This window comes from Cryptomeria japonica, chromosome 4 (assembly GCF_030272615.1).
Source record: "Cryptomeria japonica chromosome 4, Sugi_1.0, whole genome shotgun sequence".
NCBI lineage: Eukaryota > Viridiplantae > Streptophyta > Pinopsida > Cupressales > Cupressaceae > Cryptomeria > Cryptomeria japonica.
The window spans coordinates 102,794,008-102,803,709 of NC_081408.1; positions in this window are offsets into that span (position 1 = coordinate 102,794,008).

The following is a 9,702-nucleotide window of genomic DNA, read 5'->3' on the forward strand; positions in this document are numbered from 1 at the left end:
TTTTTTGTATAGTACAGATTTCTTGGGGGAATAAAACTAGTGGGATGTTTTAGATAATTGAATCACCTTTCAAATGAATCTAATATAAGGTCTTGATTCATTCTGGAAGTGGAGATATCTGCATTTTACTGGAAGTAACCCGGATTTGATAGTTTTGCCTAGGTTTTGAAGGAAAAAATGAAGTTTTCTTGCTGATACCTCATTGGTTTTGAATGGCCTTTGGGGTGAAGCAAGGTAAGACCATTTACATTAATATTTTAATGGCCTTTTGCAGGAAAGAATTAGGTAAAGGTAAGGGTTTTCTGTGTTAGGGTGGACATCTCTATGTGGCCACCTAGTCTCATTGTGCAACCGATTCCATGAATGAAGTTAGAAGTGTAACCAGGGTCTGAAACTTGGTGATTTATGTTATTTCCATGCCCTCTACATGTTCCAAGTATTAATTTGTTGGGGCAGCACTTTTATAGCACACTTCCTTTGTTAGGGTGGCCTAATTAGAGCTATTTGGCCTAGGAGTGAAATTGGGTTTATAACCCTTAGACATTGGATCTGCCCAAACCCTTTTGGAATCCTTTGGAACTCACTTGAATTAAAAAAAATAAACTCTTATTTGTAGGGGTCATTTGAAAAATTAGGAAGAAATCTTAATTTTTCAGTCTGGCTGGGCTACTAGGCATGACAATCCCATTTATAGCAGTAGCACTAAACTTTGTTAGTGACTCAATTCCAATGATTGGATAGTGGTTTGTTGGCTTAGGGGATGGTAGAAAAAAACCCTAGAAGTCATACTTACCTTGGGAAGAGTCTCAACCCTTGTTGGGTGGTGTGGCCCTAAAGAGTCTTGGATGATCATTGGAGAAGGGTGTGGGGTTTGAGTATTGTCAAAGATGATTAAGAGAAGAAATGGTATGTAACCAAAGAAACCTAGTCTAAACCACCCCTTAGAGTCTTGGTATGATTGCTGGAGTCCTTGTTTGTATCCCAAGTTGAAGGGATTATCTCAGTGGTCACAAGGGCTCTGCATCAGTAGACCATCATCCAACATGTACAATTAAAACGTTAGCGCATCATATTTTAAATTTTCTTGCAGGACTGAGCGCGAGAGAAAGAAAAGGGACAGAACAGCGCTTCCAACACACAGAGTAGCACATCCAGTAAATAGTATAGCACATTAATCCTTTATTTTAGTGCATCCAGGATATATTGTAGCGCATAAAATTTGTTCTATAGCGCATCACAGACAGAGGACTAAAATTAAAATTGTAACAGCAGGAGAATTTAGACTTGTAGAAGTCCACCTAAATCCAAATTTTCTAGCTCATGGATCACAATTTTGCAGGATTCTAACAGTTTCTTGTAGGTAGAGCAGGAAATTTTATTGTAAAAACGATTTCATTTGTTGACCACCAAATCAAAAATTTTGCTTTGTTGACCAAATTTACTTTCATAGATTAAAAAAATCATTGATTTGCACGGATAAAAATAAACACCATGTTTTTGTGGAGCAAAATCTCTAAATAGATGTTAGCAAATCACTAATTTAAAAGGATAAAATAAACCAAATTGATTGCTTTGTCTCGAAAGTGGAAGGAATATGCTCTCCCCTTAACTGGGTGATCAAAAATTCAGACCACTCTTACAGCTTTCAGTACTTCAAGCATTACATCTTTTAGCAGGCCTGCCTTCCCGAAGAGTTGCAATCAACTCTTAAAGCCATTTATGGCTGGTGTGAAGGGAATGACCTAAGTGGGGAACGACTTTGATGCCAAGAATTCCAACCCACTCTAATCAAATGTGGAAAGTGATGAAAGTCCTTTTCAATAGTTGCGCGTAGTGATTAGCCTTCCCCCAGTATCCTCGAGATACATAAAGCCTTTGTTCTAAAGGTTGGGAAGCCTCCTGAGGGATTTTATCACTGACGGCCGAACGGGAAGCCTGATTACAAACCATAGAAATAGAAACTTTGAGCCGAGTCAGTAACCAGACATTTGTAACATCATAGTGCAAGGGTGGGGAAGAATCCGCCCCCAAGATTACTCACCATATATCTCCCAAGATAACTACTCAACTGTGGAGCAATTCACTTTGAGTTAATTTCTGGCAAAAGGCAAAAAAAAGGGCGCCCTCTAGGGGGTAACACGGTTGTTTGAGCTGACGGAGTATCGAGACTAGTGGGCTATGATGTTATTTATTACCCTTGACTAAAGAGTCTTTCTGAAGTGTATTACTTGTATCCAAACCTGTTAAAACATTGGGAATTTGAACACATCCTCACAGAACATACACTTTATTGTTAGATTAGGCAAAATGGTTGTACTTTTTGTGTCGTGCTTGCATTTATTATTTCAGAAAATCATCCATCACACTTGAAAATTTTACAACAAAATTCAAAATTAACAGGAAATCAACAAAAAGAGAAATCAACGCAGTTTAGCGCATAAGAGCAATCTCTTAGCATGTGGAGTACTTTTGTTAGCACATCCAAACATCAAGTTAGCGCATGGCGTTAAAATAGTAGCATTTTCATCTTAAGGCAAAACGTACAAAGTCCTTTAGTGCATCTACAAAACAGTCTAGCATGTGGAAGCATAATATTAGCGCGTGGAAACAAACAGTTAGCATGTGACAGGCCCAGTATAGCGCATAGCTTTTTAAACAAATTTGACAACAATTTTCAATAGTCCGAACTTTAGCGCGTGGAAGAAACATCTTAGAACGTGGCATAGAAACATTAGCGCTTAAGGTCAAAAAGTTAGCGCGTCGAAGACACAGGATAGCGCATAATCTTTTTCAACTAGACCGCCATTTTCAGAAAGTCCAAACTTTAGCGCGTGTCTAGGGGCAGCTTAGCGCGTGTGCTCATTCTTTTAGCACATCAAGTGAATTCAGTAGCGCATGTAGACTCTATTCTAGCACGTAATCCAAGGCAGAAAAACAAAGAGCAAAAACTGAAATTTTTTTGAAAGTTTCAAAATCATTTTTAGAAGCCCTTTTCATCAAAATTCATCTTTCATCAAACCAGAGTGACAAAAACAAACCATAAACCTATTTGTTGAGCAATATTTGTGTCAAACGAATTTGTCAGAATCCGAAATGAATCGTGCAATAGAGGATGTCTCTCCTATCATAATCCAGAAAATTTTCATCATTAGTATCAATAGAATCCTTTACCATCTTACAGATTTTTATCTCAAAACACTTGTTTAGAATTATCAAATTGTCAAATCTAGTTTCCAAATCGGGAAGCTTTTATCCATATCATTTGACACAGTTTGTCATGAAGGGACATCTACACCTTCACTCTAATAAAGTAAGATTTGAAATTTTTCAAACAAGAATCAACTAAATCCAAACAAATCACAGGAAACCATTGATCACTCATGCATGACTAATCCCCTTATTCTGAGAAGAAAGAACCTTTATCGTAACATCATGTTGAAGAAACAACAACCTAGTTTTGCCAAATTCATCAAGAGAAATAAGTTTTTATACATCAATCGTCAACTCTTCAAATCTCATCGGGTATTTCTTCATCACGTCAAACGTTATATCCAAAACAAATCTAGCGAATTTGACAAAGAACCCCTAAAGACAAGAGCATACTGTCAAAAGTTTGCTTTTAATCAAAAGATAAACCGCGGAGGAAAGATCAATCCAGCATTCTTGCCCGATGAGTGCATCATGTATAACACATCTCGACCAGAACCACCAACACCCGAGCAACACATCAACGAGGCTTTTGTCCCTTTCATCACTGAAAGTTTCTACTAAAATGCCTGTCACTCGCTCTCAAAGAAACAAACAAAGCGAGACACATGCAGAATCAAGTATGAATCACAGATTGTCAAAGCCTTTTGAAATTCCACACTCGAAAGAGCCTGAAATTACTGACACAATTCTTCAGGAATGTCAAGAAAATCTTTCATTCCAAAAACTCATCGAAAGGCTTATAGAAAATGACAAAGAAAAGTATCTGCTCATGCTCACAAGTAAAGGCGTTAAATTACTCGAGGATTTTGATGCAAACGTTTTTCAAACCGGGTCTCAACAATATACATATCAAGAACAACAAAGAGAAGAAGAAACTCGCATACCTGAGCAACATATTCCAGAGCAATGTATACCAGAAATGCGTATACCTGAGCTTGAGACTCCAGAACAACACATACCGTTTACCACACCTTTTCAGTTAAGAACAAATACGAGGGAAGAATTCATCCCTTGACAAGATAATGCACCCTTGGTTGCTCTTACTCAACAAATGCAAATGTTGCAAAGACAAATACAAGATATGCAACAAGGGACAATAGTGCGGTATTCTATAAACAAAATCTATCCTTATCCATTTGACAGGAGATTAAACATGGTACCTTTTCCTCCAAACTCAGATGTTCCCAAATTTTATAAATATGATGGGAAAAGTGATCCTCAGGATCATGTTCGAGAATTTTGCACCATGAGTCTTGAATTTGCTCATGATGACACTTATCTGATGAGGTTATTCCCAAGAAGCCTGGGAGGACAAACAATGGAATGGTTACCCAAGATTACACCACCTGTTAGATCATTTGACGAATTGGTTAACAAATTCATCACCCACTATTCTTACAACATCCAACATGCCATAACCATGCTAGATGTTTGCAACACCAAACAAAAGAACAATGAAACATTCATGGTGTTCCTTCAGCGTTGGCGACGCATGGTATCGCGATATCCTTGAGATATTCCTGAAAAGGAGAAAATGGAAATCTTCATCAATAACTTGAATGGCGAAATGAGTTACAGACTCAAACTTCAATGCATACCATCTTTCGCCAAATTGATTGAAAATGGCATTCAAGTAGAGGAAGCTTGTGTCAAAAAGGGAACACTCAAGTTCTACAAGGAAGGAACCAACTCATCAAACTACAATAATCAGAACAACACCAACCTTGATAAATCTCGATTTTGGACCCAAAACAAAAACGAATGCAACAATGAATCATATGATCCCAAATCTAAGCAACCAGTGCTTGCATTATCCGGCAATCCTCAAAATCCTCAAAATCTTAAAAATGCTACCCCCAGTGCTAACACATATGCACCGAACACTGATCAAGGAAAACTCAACACAAACAACGCCAACAATACTCAAAGCAAAAACATGAATCCAGGGCCTAACAACAATTCACGCAACAAGACGAACAATTTCCAAAAGCGTATCTTCACACCACTGGGACAATCATTAGAATCTGCATTCCGAGAACTTTTAGCAAACAAAATTCTTTCTTTGCCTCCCATCAACAACTATGAACCCCCAATCAAACCACCTTGGTGGAATGATTCACACTATTGTGATTTTCATCGCAACAAGGGTCATAGAACAAACGAATGCATGAGATTGAAACACATAGTGCAGGACATGATTGATTGAGGTGATTTAACAGTGGATGGTCTCAAAACAAATGGTGATCACAGGGCCTTCAAAAATCCTCTCCCTAATTACAACAAAGATGGAGCATCAACTTCAGATGATACACGTGGAGCTTGTATTAATCACATCTACAACAACACAATCAACCACATATCAGCTGAAGATCATCAAGTCAATGTCATCACCATTCGAGATCGGCATGATCATGAATCTATCAATGTAACAACCCAAACTCATAAATATGTCTTGAAGGGACATACGACACCTACAACTGCCACACCAAAACTCCAATATGACTTGGTTAGCCAACTATGCAAGACTTCAGCTCAGATATCTATCCTGGAATTATTGAGACTATCACCGAAGCACAAAGACATATTGGAGAAAGCACTATTAGAAACAAATGTACCTCACAATCTGGATACAGATAGATTTCAAGCCATGGTCGCCCATATGATAGGACCTCATAACCTCACCTTCTTAAAGCATGATAATGCTTCATTGAGTCATCTACATAATACTCCTCTCCATATTGAAGTCATTGTTTGCAAGCACTAGGTAAAAAGAGTCTTAATAGATGGAGGAGCCAGACTTAATATATGTACTTTAAAGCTTATCCGTGCACTAGGCTTCTCAGAAGAATCTATTGATCCTTGTAAAAAGATTACCATAAAAGCATATGATGATGAGGAAAGGTCCTCTAAAGGAACTATGATAATACCTATTCAAGTGGGACCAGTGCAAAAGGATACTGTATGTCAAGTCTTAGACATCGATCTAACCTACAATATCTTGTTAGGATGACCCTGGATACATGAAATGCAAGCAGTACCTTCTACGTATCACTAGTGTGTCAAGTTCCCTTATGATGGACAAGAAATCTCCATATCAGCTGATCACAATCCATTTCAACATTGCAACGCAATGGGGGCAGCCCAAGACAGTTTGGTTCCTCATAATAGAGAGAAGCAACGATCTTCAACATCAGATCCACCAACAACAAAGCTCAACTCCTTATGGGGAGACTTCAAGCAAAAAATGCAAATCAAAGACCAAGGCATGGGAGAATATTCTCTGGAACCTTTATGTTTGGCCAAATTGCCAACATCACCTAGATCGCATGGTTTGCCTACTACATCAACACATTTGACAACTCAGCCCATCACTAAATTTGATGGTACCTTCATCCAATTGGGTACTCTAGCACATGAATCAGAAGACAAAGACGTCCTTAGCTGGTTATACAAAGATGAGGAATAAGATCATAGAGCAGCCGCTCTGGACATTGTTCTACCAACACACTAGTATGGAAAAGGATACTTAATCATGAAGCAAATGGGATATGGCGGTAAAGGACCTATTGGGAAGCGCAAGGAAGGAGTCATGGAACCTATAGATCTTCCTTCACAACCTAATAGAAACAAAGGAGGATTGGGTTCTAAACTCACATTCCTATTGAAATGACCGCCACACACAACTGCAAAACCTCAATGGAAGGTAAAAAAGAAGTACAACGAAGAATCCTGGCAGGAAGCACTCTTTGAATCAGCAGAAACAATCCGTAAGGTATGAGAACGTCAAGATCAGAAGTTGCATCAGGGAAAGCTTCTAAATCATAAGAAGGCCATATCTGCAGCAGTAGCTCATATTCAAACACTAATGTCTCAAGAGAAAATCATGTCATCGCAACAAACCGTTATTCCTCCCCAAGGAAGCACAATCTATGAACAAATCCAGCAAGTGGAAGATGGATCGGATACAGAATCAACACAAAATATCAAAATAGTATCCATCATCAAAGATTTATTTTCACCATACAACATACCTGTTTGCAGCACAGATAGAATCTGGGATGATGCCTATGAGACAGATTCCAATGAATATGAATGGGGTACCTACTCCGATGCTACTACAAATATCCCAGATGATACTGATTCCATATCCCTTTCTCAAGAAGAACATAATGTAGAAGATAGACCTCTTGAATTTGGACCACAAAATATCTATGACGCCAAGGAAAGCGAACAGAAACATTATGAACAAGTCTATGTGGAAGATGATACCATCAAAGACCTCGACGAAACCCTGGAATTTTTTAAAACCAAGACCCATCACGACGACAACTCTATCCTAACACTTACGGTAGCAGAACTTGATCCACCCAATGATTCTTTACCACTTGTCTTTCCCGACCTCATCGACTGGGATGAACCTGAAACCCATGATATACCCATTTTCCTAGATGATGAATCTATTATACATTACCTATGTACCATAAATCCAGAAACAAGCTCTACCAGTGAACAAAATAACAATGTCTGTCAATCAGGGAGTGCCAAGTCTCTCAGTCGCAAAAATACATCAAATAAAGGATCTGATGTTGGAAACCAGTCAATGGCAGCTCTAGATCCCAAAAAAGTAAAAATAAAGGACGCATCTGAAGGTGAAAACCTTTTTAAGGCACCTGATGATGGGAGACTTGACACTGTTCCTGAACATTTTCATGAACGATCACCCATATTGATTGAGCCCACTCAATCAATCAACATTGGTACCACAGAAGTAGTCAGAAACATACATCTTGCAGAATTTCTAATAGAGGAAGAAAGATCGACATTCATCATCTTCTTTAAAGGACGGCAAATTAACTTTGCTTGGTCATATGCTGATATGCCTGGAGTCGATCCACACTTAATCATGCATCACTTGTCCATTTCTACAGGAGTCAAGCCAGTCAAGCAAAAGCTACGAAAGATGAATCCACAGGTGGCACTCATGATCAAAACTGAACTGAAGAAATTACTAGATGTCGGATTCATCCGACCCATTGACTATGCAGAATGGATTTCCAACATCGTTCCAGTGTCAAAACCAGATGGTAGTATCAGAATATGCACTGACTTTAGGGACGTCAACAAAGCTTGTCCAAAAGATGACTTTCCTCTTCCCAGTATCGATATAATTGTAGATCTCACAACAAGCCATGCAATGCTCTCATTAATGGACGGTTTCTCAGGCTATAATCAAATCAAAATAGCTCCTGAAGATCAAGATGAAACAACATTCACTTGTCCTTGGGGAACGTACTATTGGAATGTTATGCCTTTTGGCTTAAAGAATGTAGGAGCCACTTATCAAAGAGCAATGACAACAATATTCCATGATATGATGCACACATTTATGGAAGACTATGTGGATGAATTACTAGCTAAATCCTTCACCAGAGCTGAACATCTCAGCATCCTAACAAAGATCTTTGATCGATTGTAGAAATTCCAAGTCCGACTCAACTCTAAGAAGTGTGTCTTCGGGGTTACATCAGGCAAGTTACTAGGCTACATAGTCTCAGCTAAGGGTATTGAAGTTGATCCAGCAAAGGTACAAGCCATCATGGACATGCCACCACCAAAGAATATCAGTCAACTCAAATCTCTACAAGGATGACTTCAATCAATCAGGTGATTCATCACTTAACTAGCAGATAAAAGTCTGTCATTTAACCATTTGCTACACAAAAATGTACCGTTCAGATGGGAGACTAAGTGTCCAGAATCTTTTTACCAAATTAAATAGTACCTGATGAATCCACTAGTTCTAGTACCACCAGTTACAGGAAAGCCTCTTATACTATATATCTCAACAACAGATATTTCGCTGGGGGCACTATTAGCACAAGAAGATCAACAAGGAAAGGAATGAGCTATATATTACATCAGTCGGACATTGAATGGTTATGAACTAAATTATACATTCATTGAGAAGGCTTGCCTAACAGTGGTCTTTGCATCTCAGAAGTTCCGACATTATATGCTAGCACACACCATTAAGCTAGTAGCTAAAATTGATCCTCTCAAGTATCTACTCAGCAAGGCAGCTCTTACAGGCCGATTGGCTAAATGGGTCATGATTCTCAGTGAATTCGACATCCACTACACAGAAAGATGAGCCATCAAAGGACAAGCAATTGCAGATCAGCTGGCTGAAGCACCACTACCAGGAAAACAAACCATGGAGATTGAATTTCTAGACAGGGACGTTCTTGCTCTTTCTCCTAATCAATGGACCCTATACTTTGATGGATCCTATACACAACATGGTTCAGGGGCCGACATTCTATTTATCACTCCTGAAGGACACACTATGCCAAGATCATATAGGCTTATGTTTCCCTGCATGAATAATGTGGTGGAATATGAGGCATTAGTTATAGGCATCAAAATGGCTGTCGAATGGAAAATCAAAGAGTTAAAAGTATATGGAGACTCACAACTAGTCATCAATCAAAT